Raw genomic sequence first — 16,029 nt, 5'->3', positions numbered from 1 at the left:
TGGAAGAGAATTCCAAAGACTTATGATCCTCTGAGAGAAGAAACTCCTCCTCATCTCCGTCTTAAATGGCAGATCCCTTATTTTTAAACTGGGGCTCCTAGTTCAATATCCGCCCCATGAGAGGAAACATCCTCTCAGAATCTCCCCTGTTAAGCCCCCTCAGAATCTGATACGTTTCAACAAGGTCCCCTCTCATTCTTCAAAACTACAATGAGTACAGGACCAACCTTTTCAACCCTGCATCATAAGACAACATCTTAATGCCAGGAATCAGCCTAGTGAACTTTCTCTGAATTGCTTCCAATGCAAATATACCCATCCTTAAGTAAGGAGATCAGAACTGTCTGTAATACTCCATGTGCAGTCTCACCAATGCCCTGTACAGTCATAGTAAGACTTCCCTACTTTTATACTCCATCCCCTTTGCAATAAAGGCCATTTGTCTTCCTAATTACTTGCTATACTTGCATGCTAACATTTTGTGATTCATGGATCCTAGATCTCCCTGTACTGCAGCAGTCTGTCATTTCCATCCTTTTAAATGATACTCTGCTTTTCTAATCTTCCTGCCAAAGTGGGCAACCGAATATTTTCCTACACTATACTCGATCTGCCATTTTTTTTGTGCACTCACTTAACAGTCTATCCATGTCCCTTTGTGGGCTCTTTATATGCACCTCTCAGTTTGATTTTCTACCTTAGTGTCATCAGCATATTTGGCCATCAATGCAGTGGCCCCTTCCTCCAATTCATTAATATAGATTACAAATAGTTGAGGCTTCAGCACTGATACCTGCGACACCCCACTAGTTACAGTTGGCCAACCTGAAAATGACCCATTTATCCCAACTTTGTTTCTTGTTGGTTGGCAAATTCTCTGTCCATATTAATATATAATTCCCAACAATATGACCTCTTATCTTGTGCAGTAACCTTTTATGTGGCACCTTATTGAGTGTATTTTGGAAATCCAAATACACTGCATCTGCTGATACCCTTTTATCCACCCTGTTTGTTACATCCTTAAAGAACTCAAATAAATTTGTCAAACATGGTTTCCCTTTTACAAAACCACGTTGACTCTGTCTGATTGTATTATGATTTTCTAAACGTCCTGTCACAGCCTTCTGAATAATGGATTCCAGCATTTTCCCAATGACAGATGTTAGACTAACTGGCCTTTAGTTTTCTGCTTTCTGTCTCTCTCCAAGAATAATGGTGTTAGATTCATGGTTTTTCCAATCTGCTGTGACCTTTCCATTATTTAGGGAATTTTGGAAAATTACAACCAATGCGTCCATCATCTCTGCAGCTGCTTCCTTTAAGACCCTAGGACGCAGGCTGTCAGGTCCAGAGAACTTGTCTTTCTTTAGTCCCAGTAGTTTTCCTAGTACTTTTTATATAGTGATTATGATTGTTTGAAGTTGGTCCCTCCTTTTTACCTGATACCTTTTCTATTATTGAGATGATTTTTGTACCTACAATGAAGACAATGCAAAATACTTGTTCATAGTCTCTGCCATTTCCTTGTTTCCCATTATTAATTCCCGAGCCTTCCATCAATGACTTATTTCCTTTGCTATTTCTTATCTCCATCCAAACTGATTTTACATTTTGGTTCTCCGAACCAGAATCATTTCTCACCCTGTACTGATCTTATATTTTGATATCACAGCCACCCCAACTCATTTTCCTATCTTCCTATCCTTCCAAACTGTCAGATAACTTTGAATGTTCAGGTCTCAGCCTTGGTCACTTATAACCGTGTCTCTGTAATGGCTATCATATCATATTAAATTATTGTACAAGCACAACAATTGGTGGTTCTTGTTATGAATAATACATGCATTCAGGTAAAAGGCCTTTAGTTCTGTCTTTTTGCTGTTTTTACTGACTTTGACCTCATTTGGTGCACGCTTATGTTTGTATACTGTATACCTTACTGTCACACTTTGGTTATCACTGCCCACATCACTACCCTGCACTATTGCCTTATTCTTTCTCTTTAACTTTTTAAATCTTGCCTCCTTTTGGAGAAAATACGATTTTCCTCCACACTTCTGACCGTGTGCCATTTTCCTCTGACCTTTGTGCAGGTTGGGAATGTGCAGTGTGCAAAGTACACGCCGGCCATGGCTGAAGCCAGGCTCTCCATTTTATATGGGGGACAATAATTGGATTTCCTTCTGCACATTATTTTTGTCTGGTGGTGTGAGGTTTTGGAACCCCATTAAAAGCATACTAAGTTTGAGAGTTCATGTTGAAAATGGAACCGCTGCAGCCCATAAAGGCAGCTCACCACCATCTTTTCAAGGGCAATTAGGGATGGGCAATAAATGTTGACCTAGCCAGCGATGCCCACATCCTGTGAACGAATAATAAAAAAAAAATGGTGCTTTCTTCATTGGAAAAACACTGTAATGCATGTGTAAGGGTCAACTTACCTTTAATCCCTCTGATGAATCACTGCGTTAAAAACTCATCTGCATTAAAATATAGCACTTAACACTGACATTTTACAATCTTTCAGCATTTTCCAGACTCTTCAGGAAGCTTTCCATCCAGTGCAAAATGTCCTTTCAGACTGTGTTGCCATCTTTTATACTGTGATTTAAAGTGCCCACTTAATAAAAAACCTTGGTTGGAACCTTGTGCCCTCCCCCTTGGCAATTTTGGTGGTAGGATGGCATTTAATCAGGCAGGAGGGTGGTGGGTGAGGACATCAGCACCTTTCTGCCTTGAACCTGATTAAGTCTAAGGACAGCCTTCCCACCAATTGAGGCTCTTAAGTGGACAAATAATGCCGATTGGACTTCCACCCCCATCCTGAGTTTCTTGATCCTGGGGGAAGGCCTGCTGCTGGCCTGTCAAATGCCTGAGTAGCACATGAGGTGGTAGCCTTCCTGCATAGAGTCAATGTGGGCCTCTTGCCAGCTCTCCAGCCAGCAGCTGAGAACCCCTGCCATGTCCAAAATATTTTGGCCCTGGTTTTGACGCTTGGAGGGACAAAAAAAAAAAATCACAATTGGAAAAGTTTTACTCAAAAAAAAATCTAACCAGCTGCTCCCTTACATTGATTGACAAGCATTCTGCTTTGAAACTGAAATGACCATCTGCTGTTCTTTCTTTCCCAGTATATACAGCTGTGGCTATTATCAATGATTGGTCGAGTTTCAAGTGCTAATGAGTTTCAGCACAGTAGGTGTTCGATTCACCTGAGACTGAATGACAGTTTCAAGAACGTGTAATAACATATTGTCCCTTTGATGTCTGGTGTGGTGTCTGGTTTGTAGCCACATGCTAATAGATTTTTTTTCACATGCTAAAATGCATTTTACTCTCAGCATCACTGAAATGGAGACCTTTATTAGATGGTGAGAGATTTATTTTTCCCCCCAAGGAATGTGAAATATTTTTCATTGACATTGCATGGAATCTGAAAATCGCATATAGTGTATATTGGTTAAATGGCTATGGAGGATACATGGAGGCAGAGAGGTGGCATGGGTGATCTGAGGGAGTAAGGGCTAGCATGAGGCTTGGGTGGTGGGGGGTGAGGGAGGTAAGGGCTGAGGTTTAGGGGGCCTTTAAACGCTGTTGGGAGCTGGGATAATGTGTTAGAGAACTGATGCAAGCCTTCTAATCTGCTCGCCTCCACACCTATATTCCTAATGCATTCCAGTGTAGCTTGCATACTGCAGTGAGCCCAACTACAGTATGGCAAGACAGAAATGGCATGTGAAGTCATACATGGCTTGCATGTGCTGAACTGCAAAAGTGCACAGACCAGATGTTCCCAAGCCCAGAGGAAGATTTGACCCACAGAGTGAGTTATATTGGAGCTTCACTGGAGATTCCACAGCAGTTTTCAAGTGTTATTCTGACTTGGGATGTTCATGATGTAGGATTTTAACCCAGACCTTCAAATGGAATATCTAAGTGCTTTGGGTGTTGTTGCGTATGTTTTCCTAGTGGTCAGAGTAAACATGTATAGCTAGTTATCAGCTTCCAGTGGTAAAATTTGGGTATCTTACCTTGAGCTCAAGTTAAGGCATAGGTTAATATCTTTTGAAATTGATTGCTACTTAATGCTGAGGATTATTTTCAAATTGCTTTTGCTTCAAGAGACAGGACTTCGCCATTCAATTATTTAGGTAGATTTTACTCACTGTGATTTAGGATTGTGCTCTATAAGCTAGCCTTTTCGTTCTTAGCTTTCCATTCAAGACAATTACACCAGCTATTGCACCTCCTGCATGATGATAAATGCATTTTTGGGGACAGATCTTTTGTGTACTCGAGAAATCTTTCATGTAGTCATGGCAGGCATGTCCTTTAGAGGTACAGCTCCTTTCAGAGATGCCCATGTCATGACTGATTCTCATGCAGTAAGAGATTCTTTTGTTTAAGCTTCTAGGGTTAGACAAAAACTTAACTCCACAGCAGGATATTGCTTGGGCTCCATGTCTCTGCAAAGAGGTTTCTGCTGGAGAGTGGGAGGAGGTGCTATGCACAGTGACTTGCAGGTTCTTCTGTGCTGAACAAAACCAAGTGGGCAGTAATTTTCAGTGCTTGTTTTGTGTCAAAGCTGGAAATTAAATACTGAGAAATGGCCTCTCTCTTTTTATAAACTCTCCATTATTGGTTATAGTGTCCATGGTTTCAACAAGTGTCTAATAAACATGACTTGTGTACATGGAATTCATGATAAATTAATTGATTAGATTTTCTTGGTTTTTTGTTACTTTGACAATGTTGGAAATACTCAGCAGATCAGACAGCACCTGTGGGGTGAAAAACAAAGTTAACGTTTCAGATTAATGACATTCAAAAAAGTTAAAGTTAGACAAGTACAGAGGCAGGGAAAGAGCAAAAGGGCAACATCATGTGTCAGCTGTTGGCAACATTCTCAATTCTGAGTCAGATGGTTCTGGTTCCAAATGCCACCCCAGGAGCTGAGTGCAGCAATCTAGGCTGATGTTCCAGTGCAGCAATGAACATGTGCTATATTGTTGGAGGGCTGCCTTTCAGATGAGGCATAAAACTGAGGCTACACTCGGGTGGGCATTCAAGATCCCGTGGCATTGTTTTGAAGAAGAGTAGGGAAGTTATCCTGAGTAATAGAAACAAGAAATGTGAGAAATACTCAGCAGGCCTGTGGAGAGAGAAACAGAATTAACATCTCAGGTCAGTGAACTTTCATCAGAATGTTCTAGTGTGGAGCAAGGTGCTGAGCATTTCCAACATTTTCTGTTTTGATTTCAGCTATCCAGCATCCATAGTTTTGTTCTATTCTTGCATGGAATGTGGGTGGTGTTGGCTAGGCCAGCATTTATTGCCCATCCTTAATTGCCCTTGAGAAGGTGGTGGTGAGCTGCCTTCTCGAACCGCTGCAGTCCATTTGGTGCAGATACATGGATACATTAGGTAGGAAGTTCCAGGATTTTGACCCAGCAACGGTGAAGGGATGGTGATATAATTCCAAGTCAGGATGGTGAGTGCCTTGGAGGGGAACTTGGAGCTTGAAGTGTTCCCATGTGTCTGCTGCACTTTTCCTTCTAAGTGATAGAGGTCACGGATTTGGAAGGTGCAGTCAAGGGACACTTGGTGAGTTGCTGCAGTGCATCTTGTAGATGGTATACACTGCTGCCATTGTTAGAGATCGTCTTTGCCTGGCACTTATGTGGTGCAAATGTTACTTGCCACTTATCAGTCCAAGCCTGAATGTTGTCCAGGGCTTGCCGCATATGGACATGGACTGCTTCAATATCTGAGGAGTTGTGAATGGTGCTGAACATTGTGCAACCTTCAGTGAACATCCCCACTTCTGACCCTGTGATGGAGGGAAGGTCATTGATGAAGCAGCTGAAAATGGTTCAGCCTAAATCATCATTGCAGGAGCTCCTCAGGGTAATGTCCTGGGACTGAGATGATAGGCTTCAACAACCACAACCGTCTTCCTTTGTGCTAGTTATGGCTTTAACCAGTGGAGACTTTTCCCCTTGATTTCCCTGCTTTGGTAGTTGTGTGTTATCCCATGACCTGGCCAATGGTTATCCCTCAATCAAATCACAAAAACAGATTATCTGTTCATCATCACAAAGCTTTTTGTGGGAACCTTGCTGTGTACAAATTGGCTGCCATGTTTCCTGTTTTACAGCAGTGACTATACTTCAATTGGCTGTAAAGCAGTTTGGAAGCCCTGGTGGTCATGAAATGTGCTATATAAATGCAAGTCTTTCACTTTTTACTGGTGTGTAAGGTCAGGTAATCAGAATGGTTGTGAAGGAGATGGAGAATGGAATAAAATCCTTATAGGAAGCAGGATGGGAGGGAGGTGGCTGTGGGAGTCAGTGGGCTAATAGTGGACATGAGCCTGTCCCTTGAAATAAAAATACCAGTTGAGGAAGCAAAGGGAAAATTTGGAGATTGATGGAAATTGGAAACCAAGTTGATAACATTTCTCAGTTTGATGTGGTAACAGTCATCAATGCACTACCAAAAGAGGTGAAGGAGGGGACCTGAATAGAACTGGAACAAAGAATGCTCCCCATATCCCACAAAAAGGCAGGCATAGCTGGACCCATTAGGATTCCCAGAGTAACACCTTTCATTAGAAGGGAGTGAGTGAGTATGTTCAATGTGAGAATAAGTTCAGCCAGGCGGAGGGGGGTGGTGTTAGATGGAGACCGGTTGGATCTCTGTTTAAAGACTCTGTGGAGACCCCTGGTAGGTGTGGTAGAATTGGACATTAATGGTGAGAAGGAGATGGTTAGAGCCAGGAAAATGGCAATTGTTAAAGTGGCTTCTTGCCACATGTATGTTCTTGTCCTGTCTCTACAGCAGCACTGGTTCATTCTATCCCAAAGCTACCTTTGTCTGTAGCTCCATTCTGGATGCTGGAACTCATGTGAACCAATATTTATTTTCTTTGTGGTCACTGTACTGTAAAACCCTCTTTTCTCTTTTCCTTTCTTTACTGGAGCAAAGAGCCAGATAGCCAGAACCAAGCTAAAGAAGGAAATCCCCAAGAATCCAAGGGATTGGAAAAGGAGAACGTCCCAAGAAGACCTAAAAGTCAGAGGGAGGACAGGAACCTGGAAAAGGTCCTGTTAAGTGAAGTTAAGAGTGAGGGGCAGAGAAAGGCTTCAAGCTGAAAGCTACAAGATGTAGGAAGCAGAGTCAGAGCGATATAAAGGTTTGTGAGAAGCCAGAAGGTCCAAAGGGACAACTGCAGGTCTGTAACTCTATGCTATGGGCATGTGAAGCAGTGTGTACTGTTGATGGATGAGTCGGTGAGAGAGAGAGTGCCTAGAGGACAGCTTGAATGCATGTGGTGACCCAGGGAAGAGGAACATCAGAAGGAGAGTTCAAAATCCTGGAGGTGGACCCTTGCAGAAGTCTGAGAGAGAGAGTCAATTTGGGAGAAGACTCCAAAGTGGGTCCTTGGAGAATGGAAATTGGAAACACTCGTGTGAAACATGGAGGTTGGTGAGACCGGTTGGCTCATGGTGTGACAAACCTCTGGGGAGAGTTGAGGAGAGATCTATATTGTCTGGTTGAGGTGGTATCTGTCACTTGGTTTCAGAGTGTGTTGTGTCTGACCACAGGTTGCCATAGATTTAAATGGACCATGTGCTTACTGTGAACATTAAAGAATAAGATAGCTTTTGTAACTTGTGTCATCCTCACAAATCTGTATATATCTGTGAAAGAATAGTTGTGGGTGAAGAAGTATTGTATTATAGTTTACCTTTTCTTGTTTAATAAATGTTTTATTCTTTTGTTAAAAGCTCATTAGCTGACTCTGGTGACTTTGTTCAGTAGCTACTCTCCACGTATCTAGACAAACAAATCAAAGTTAGGAATTATCAAGCTGGGTTTCACCTGGGATTTCACTTGTCCAGGGGTAATCCCAGCTGAGGATCATAACAGCCCCCACTCATGAAGAGGGAACAACTTCTTGTGAAACCCATTTTCTGTTTACAGACAGGTGGTGAGAGGAGAAATTAATGCTTGGCTCTGTAACACCTTTGGGTGGATTTTTACAGCCCCGACGTGGCGGAGGGCAGGGCTGTAAAATAAGGCGAGCCATTCAAAAGTCTATTGGCTTCAGTAACCGTAAAGTCCCACCGATTTAAATTCTGCCCTATTGTCTCTCAGACTGTCATTGACATTCCGTTCACAGCCTCCAACCTCTTTGTTCCTTGAACAGAGGAACATTGTTTGTTCCAGTCCCACTCGGGTCCTCTCCCTCACCTCTTTCTCTGTTACATTGATAACTGTATTAGTGCCGTTTCCTACTCTTGCCCTGAATTAGAAAATTGCATTGACTTTGCTTCCAATTTACATCTTTGTTTCACCTTCACATGGTCCACCACCTGTCCTGTGTCATTTTAACCTCTCTTTTCTTGCACGCTAAAATAGGCTTTTCCCTCTTGTCTTGTCCCCCCTTCCCTCTTTCCCTGCTCCTGCACTTGGTTAATGTTGTTATCTTTTTAACTTTTCCCAATCCTGATGAAATCTCATCAACCTGAAATGCTAACTTTGTATCCACTGCTGATACGTATTTATTTCTGATTTCCAGCATCAGTATTATTTGACCTTTGTAAGAGGCAATGATAAATGCACAGGCCTGTGACTGGGGGCAGATACCTGTTCACGGGTTTTCCAATGTTTATGTCACTCATACAATGAGTAATGTCATGCGGACTCTTTTAAGGATGCCAAGATATGTGACTACTTGACAAATAATAGATTGATAGTGTGCAAAGGGACCTGGACAAATTAAAATTGCAGAGTGATTTTTAACATTGATCAGTGCACGTTGGGTACTTGGGAACAGGGACCTGAAACACAATAGTGAATGCCCAATGATGGAAGTGAAAAAGTTTTAAAATGTTCAATGAAACATCCACTGGGAATATCTAGTCAGTGTTAAGCTGCTGTCACCATGGATAATGTTACTAGGATGTCTGTCCAGGGAACCTTATAGAATTTTGAATGAGAACCATTGGTTGGAGGTTATTTAAGTGATTTATTAATCTCACTTGGTCATAATTTTCTATAGATGCTGAGGTAATTTCTCTGGGGCATCCTGAAGTTTGTTACATTAGTTAGGTTTTCAACCCATAGATTTTCAAATTCTGCCTTTTTGGAGTATAAGTGTGAAAGTGACTGAAAATGCTGTATAGGTATTTGAGGTTAACGTAGCAACTTCACAATTCAAAACTGCATAAAAGCAAGATAAAGATTTTCCATTCCAGCTTGCACTGTCACATTTTGAAACTGAAAGTAACAGTGAATCTACCAACTCGAGTGTTTGTATTGAATGTCAGCTACTTAACAGTGACTAATTTAAGTTATTAGACTGTTAGTCAATCTTTGTACATTTCCACTATTAACAGTAAATACAATCCTAAAAATGTAGGATATTGGAACATAGGAGCATGAGTAGGCCATTCAGCCACTTGATCCTGCTCCACCATTCAACTGGATCATGGTTGATCTTCTACCTTAATGCCATTTTCTCAAAAAGAAAGGAGATTTGGCAGTATGATCATATTTAGCAAAGAGATGAAGCCTGAACTTCAAGAATTATGTAGTGTGATTTTATAAAAAATTTCCAAATTCTCAATCAAAGAAATTGAATATGATGTCTTGTTCTGCTCATCATGCCACAGGGAAGTTCCCAGTCACTGGATGCTAAGCAAAGGGTCACAAAGTTAACTCTGGTGCCAGTGGGAAGGTTGGACCTTGTTTTTTTAGCTTTCAGTTGTTGGCTTTTCGGAAGCTGTTGGGAAATAGGGTTGCAAAATCTGCTTGGAAGCATTCCTGAAGGTTTGAAGGGTGTGACATTTTGATCATGTGACATCTGCAAGTTGTATTGCATTTACATTCTGAAACTTAGGTACCTTGTGGCTGTGTTTCTCAACAGTTAGCCGCTATTGCGAAACCACTATTGTATGAGAAATTCAGGAGGCTACCCTGTGAGCTGGTGAAGATTGAGGAGTGATTTACAGGTAGCAAACCTCTGCTTTTAATTCCACCAGTAACTAATGTTAAATCACTGAAGTTGCATCAATACCTAATACTAATAACACTCAAGTTCCCTTCATTGCCAAATATAATACAATAGCTCAATGAACATCCATATATATAACTAGTATAATCTGTTGATAATCACCTTGTAACTAATGGCAGAATCTCACTGCACAAGATTGGCAAGGCTCCCCATTTGATGCCATTTTTAATAGGCCTACTCTCTCTCCCCATCTTTGGACTCTGGTTTGAACTCCAGTTCCATGTGAAGATGACAACTCCTCAACAACAATATCCATATTGGAGCCAATATTTCTTGACTTCACACATCAAAGCCAGCTGGCACAGACCAACCTGAACCAGCCCGAGAGATCGTAAAAAGGGCAGCAGGCTTCTCAAAAGATGCAATGTCCTCAACACCAAACACTTCCCTGGGCTCAGACACGTAAAGCAAAGTTCTTATAGAATGATAGAAATTGCAACATGAGAGGAGACTATTCAGCTGGGCTGGATGTGTGCCATCGCTCCTTTCCCCAGATTCTTTTACATGCCTGGTTTTCAAATATATATCCCATTCCCTTTCGAATAACGTTCCAGCTCGCTACCTCAATCTTTTGTGATTAAACATCCAATCGTATATAGCCTTCAGCTCAAGAGGTTTTTTTCTGTTTTTTCCCCCTTGGTTGTTTCATTGAGAACCCTTGGCCATAAGACCATAAGACAAAGGAGCAGAAATTAGGCCATTCGGCCCATCGAGTCTGCTCCGCCATTCAATCATGGCTGATAAGTTTCTCAACCCCATTCTCCCGCCTTCTCCCCGAAACCTTTGATCCCCTTACCAATCAAGAATCTGTCTATCTCGGTCTTAAATACACTCAATGACCTGGCCTCCACAGCCTTCTGTGGCAATGAATTCCATAGATTCAGCACTCTCTGGCTAAAGAAGTTTCTCCTCATCTCTGTTCTAAAAGATCTTCCCATTACTCTGAGGCTGTGCCCTCGGGTCCTAGTCTCTCCTACTAATGGAAACATCTTATCCACGTCCACTCGATCCAGGCCTTTCAGTATTCTGCAAGTTTCAATCAGATTCCCCCTATCCTTCTAAACTCCATCGAGTACAGACCCAGAGTCCTCAAACGTTCCTCATATGTTAAGCCTTTCATTCCTGGGATCATTCTAGTGAACCTCCTCTGGACCCTCTCCAGGGCCAGCACATCCTTCTTGAGATACGGGGCCCAAAATTGCTCACAATGTGAGCAATTCTAAATGTGGTCTGACCAGAGCCTTATGAAGCCTCAGCAGCACATCCCTGCTTTTATATTCTAGTCCTCTTGAAATAAATGCCAACATTGCATTTGCCTTCCTAACTACTGACTCAACCCACAAGTTAACCTTAAAAGAATCCTGGACTCGGACTCCCAAGTCCCTTTGCCATCCAGATTTCTGAATTCTCTCCCCATTTAGAAAATAGCCTATGCCTCTATTCTTCCTACCAAAGTGCATGACCTCATACTTTCCCACTTTGTATTCCATCTGCCACTTCTTTGCCCATTCTCCTAACCTGTCCAAATCCTTCTGTGGCCTCCCCGCCTCCTCAATACTACCTGTCCCTCCACTATCTTTGTACCATCTGCAAACTTAGCCAGGATGTGCTCAGTTCCTTCATCTAGATCATTAATGTATAAAGTGAAAAGTTGTGGTCCCAACACTGACCCCTGCAGAACTCCACTAGTCACCGGCCGCCATCCTGAGAAGGATCCCCTTATCCCCGCTCTCTGCCTCCTGCCAGACAGCCAATCTTCTATCCATGCTAGTACCTTGCCTCTAACACCATGGGCTCTTATCTTACTGAGCAGCCTCCTGTGTGGCACCTTGTCAAAGGCCTTCTGGAAGTCCAAGTAGATAACATCCATTGGCTCTCCTTTGTCTAACCTACTCGTTACCTCCTCAAAGAATTCTAACAGATTTGTCAGGCATGACCTCCCCTTGATGAAACCATGCTGACTTTGCCCTATTTTATCATGCACTTCCAAGTATTCTGAAATCGCATCCTTAATAATGGACTCTAAAATCTTACCGACGACCAAGGTCAGGCTAATCGGCCTGTAATTTCCCATCTTTTGCCTCACTCCTTTCTTAAACAGGGGGGTTACATTAGCAATTTTCCAGTCCTCTGGGACCCTCCCTGACTCCAGTGATTCCTGAAAGAGCACCACCAGTGCCTCCACTATCTCTTCAGCTATCTCCTTCAGAACTCTGGGGTGTAATCCATCTGGTCCACTTATAGACCTTTCAGTTTTCCTGGCACCTTTTCCTTGGTAATGGCCACCATACTCACCTCTGCCCACCGACTCTCTTGAACTTTGGGGATGTTACTTGTGTCTTCCACTGTGAAGACTGACGCAAAGTACCTATTCAGTTCCTCCACCATTTCTTTGTTCCCCACTACTACTTCTCCAGCATCATTTTCCAGCGGCTCAATGTCCACTTTTGCCTCTTTCTACCCTTTATATATCTAAAAAAAACTCTTGCAATCTTCTTTTATATTACTGGCTAGTTTACCCTCATATTTAATCTTCTCCTTCATTTCTTTTTTAGTTGTCCTCTGTTGGTCTTTGTAGGCTTCCCAATCCCCTGGTTTCCCACTGCTCTTTGCCGCATTGTAAACTTTCTTTTTAGCCTTTATGCTGTCCCTGACTTCCCTTGTCAGCCATGGTTTCCTCGTCCTCCCTTTAATATGCTTCTTCTTCCGAGGGATGGATTTTTGCTGTGTCCTGCCAGAAACTCCTGCCATTGCTGTTCCACTGTCTTTCCTGCTAGGCTCATCTCCCAGTCAGTTCTGGCCAGGTCCTCCTTCATTCCTCTGTAGTTGCATTTATTCAACTTTAATACCTTTACATCTGATTCCAGCTTTTTCCTCTCAAATTGCAGGGTAAATTCTATCATATTATGGTCACTTCCTCCTAAGGGTTCCTTCACCTTAAGCTCCCTTATCAAATCTGCCTCATTACACATCACTAAATCTAGAATTGCCTGTTCCCTAGTGGGCTCCACCACAAGCTGCTCCAAAAAGCCATCTTGTAGACATTCCACAAATTCCTTTTCTTGGGATCCACTACCAGCTTGATTTTCCCAGTCTACCTGCATATTGAAATCCTCATGATCACTGTAAGCTTGCCTTTCTTACACGCCTTTTCTATCTTGTATCTTGTGTATCTTGTGCCCCACATCCTGACTACTGTTCGGAGGCCTGTACGTAACTCCCATTATGGGTTTTTTTTTAACCTTTGCGGTTCCTCAACTCTACCCACACGGATTCTACATCATTTCTTGCCATCGATTTAATTTAATTTCTTACTAACAAAACAACCCCACCCCCTGTGCTAACCTGCCTGTCTTTTCGATAGGATGTATCCTGATCCCCTTGCAGCCATGTCTCCGTAATGCCCACCACATCATACCTGCCAATTTCAATCTATGCCACAAGCTCATTTACCTTATATCGTATACTGCGTGCATTCAGATACAACACCTTCGGTCCTGTATTTCCCGTCCCTTTCTCATTGTCATCCCCTTATCTGATGTTCTTGAAGTTAGATTCCTAGCCCTTTCCAAACACTCTGTCCTATTTTGTGTTCTGGAGACTTTAACAGCCTCTCCTAGGGTCTCCTTTCTTTTCAGTTTTTTCATAATTTTCCATGAAGTTGAATCCACCCCCCCCCCCCACCCCACACACACACACACTAACCTGCTGCTTTGTTTCCTATTAGTCACACTTCTTGGAGTTTTACCCTTCCCTCCCACCCACTTTCTAGTTTAAAGTCCTGTTGACCACCCTATTTACCCTTTTCGCTAGAACATTGGTCCCAGATCGGTTCAGGTGGAGACCGTCCCTATGGTACAGATCCCTCCTGTTCCAATACTGATGCCAGTGCCCCATGAAATGGAACCCCTGGTCCCTTGCTTTACACTTGGCCACCAGCGGATATAATAATTCACTGTTTGCCCACAGTAAAGTCCCTAAATTTCACTTGTTCTTTTATTGACTGGACCTCTTATACTGCTCAGTCCCAATCGCACATTGCTGCTGTAGTTCTCGTCCCTGCAAAAAATGCTTCTCCTCACGCTTATCCTAGTCTGCCTCTTTTTCCAGCCCCCAACCGCATTCTCATTCTGCTCACTTATCCCTCCCCATTCCCCATTTCCCTCTTCCTTTCATTACCAACACCCCCACCAATCCTTCGACTGCATTCGCCAATCTTCTTCTCTTGAGCCTGTATTCGATTCCAGAACCCTGTCCTTGCCACATGCCCCTCAACACGTGAGGCCCTTTTGACTCCCAGTTATTCCTGGCGTACCTGCTGTCTGAGGCAATGGATGGGTTGGGTGGGGTGAGGTAACATCACCAAACCTTCGGCTTCTCTGTGACTGCAGATGGTGATGTCATGGAGTAGGGAAGCTTTTGTTATTTTTTAGGATGTCATGTAAGTCAGGAGACTGGATATTATTGAATATATAAAATGCTAACTGGGATAGAGAGGATCAGTCCTGAACAGCATTAAAACAATGACTATAGGACAGGGAGATAGTGGTACAAATGTGGGGAAAAGGTCATTTCAGGACTGATTTCAGAAACTGTCTCATCATACAAAAACGATTAATACAAGGAGCGATCATACAGGGAGGGTAAGGAAGGCATAGTTAGATGCTATGATGAGGGGCTGTAGGTATTTGTGGAAGGATGAGTTAGATGGACTAAGTGGCCTTTCTAATCTGTACTTATTGTTGAAAAAGATGGACACGTTAAGGTGTTGTTTCCTAAAAGTCAGTAGCTCTAAAAAGATGGAGATCTGCCTGGTGAAGATATTTAGCAAGCTGAATTTCATTGCATTTTGTATTAGCCCCATAATGTACTTTATATTCTCTCATACTGCAAGACACAGCACAGCAAATTGATCCAAAAAAGTGCAAACAACGTGAAAGACAATTCTTTAATTACAGAAAAAATAGGTTCATATAAATTTGCCTGATCACTCAAATCAACCACTTTGTTGGACAATTGATCCAAAATTAAACATAAAAAAAGGTTATTATGTGGTGCTTAGTCCAGTATGTGCGGTATAGGTGCTGGTAAACTATAGGAGAGGTTTGATTTGAGCTTTAATGTAGAATATTAAAAAAACACCAAGCAATTGGTTAACTTTGTTTTCAGTCTTGAGGGCCAAGTACATATTATTTAATTGGGCAGTAAATGCACTAATGTTACATCAAGCTGAAATGGATGTGTGAGAATCCAAATGTAACATTGTAGACCTGAGCATTTTCTCATGAGTTACCTGTTAATCCGCCTGAGCAACTCAGTACTGATATATTCATTGAATGATATTAGAAGCTCGTTACTGGAAGGCTGCTGGAAATGAGAATGGTACCCCAGCATTAGTTAGTGGCTTCATGTGCAAGATAGATTGACAGTATTAGACATGTGGGGTGGTCAAAAAGGCATATGGGACACTTGCCTTTATCAATCGAGGCATAGATTACAAAACTAGGGAGGTCATGTTGGAGTTGTATGGAACCTTGGTGAGGCCACAGCTGGAGCACTGTGTGCAGTTCTGGTTGCCACATTATAGGAAGGATGTGATTGCACTGGAGGGGTTGTAGAGGAGATTCACCAGGTTGTTGCCTGGGATGAAACATTTAAGCTATGAAGAGAGGTTGGATAGACGTGGGTTATTTTCGTTGGAGCAGAGAAGACTGAGGGGCGACCCGATCGAGGTGTACAAGATTATGAGGGGCATGGACAGGGTGGATAGGGAGCAGCTGCTCCCCTTAGTTGAAGGGTGAGTCACGAGGGGATTCAAGTTCAAGGTGAGGGGCAGGAGGTTTAGGGGGGATGTGAGGAAAAACATTTTTATCCAGAGGATGGTGACGGTCTGGAATGCACTGCCTGGAGGAGGGTTGATTCACATTCTTTAAAAAGTACCTGGA

The 16,029-nt window shown here is 42.5% G+C and overlaps 1 protein-coding gene across 4 annotated transcripts in view; it reads left to right on the top strand.

Annotated features, from left to right (window-relative positions):
- Window positions 1-16,029, top strand: part of arap2 (ArfGAP with RhoGAP domain, ankyrin repeat and PH domain 2) — a 461,240-nt gene that overhangs the window by 33,270 nt on the left and 411,941 nt on the right. The window lies entirely within an intron of this gene.

Source organism: Carcharodon carcharias, chromosome 1 (genome assembly GCF_017639515.1).
Source record: "Carcharodon carcharias isolate sCarCar2 chromosome 1, sCarCar2.pri, whole genome shotgun sequence".
Taxonomy (NCBI): Eukaryota; Metazoa; Chordata; class Chondrichthyes; order Lamniformes; family Lamnidae; genus Carcharodon; species Carcharodon carcharias.
Note: the sequence above shows the minus strand (reverse complement) of the source record. Positions and strands in the feature narration are given on the sequence as shown.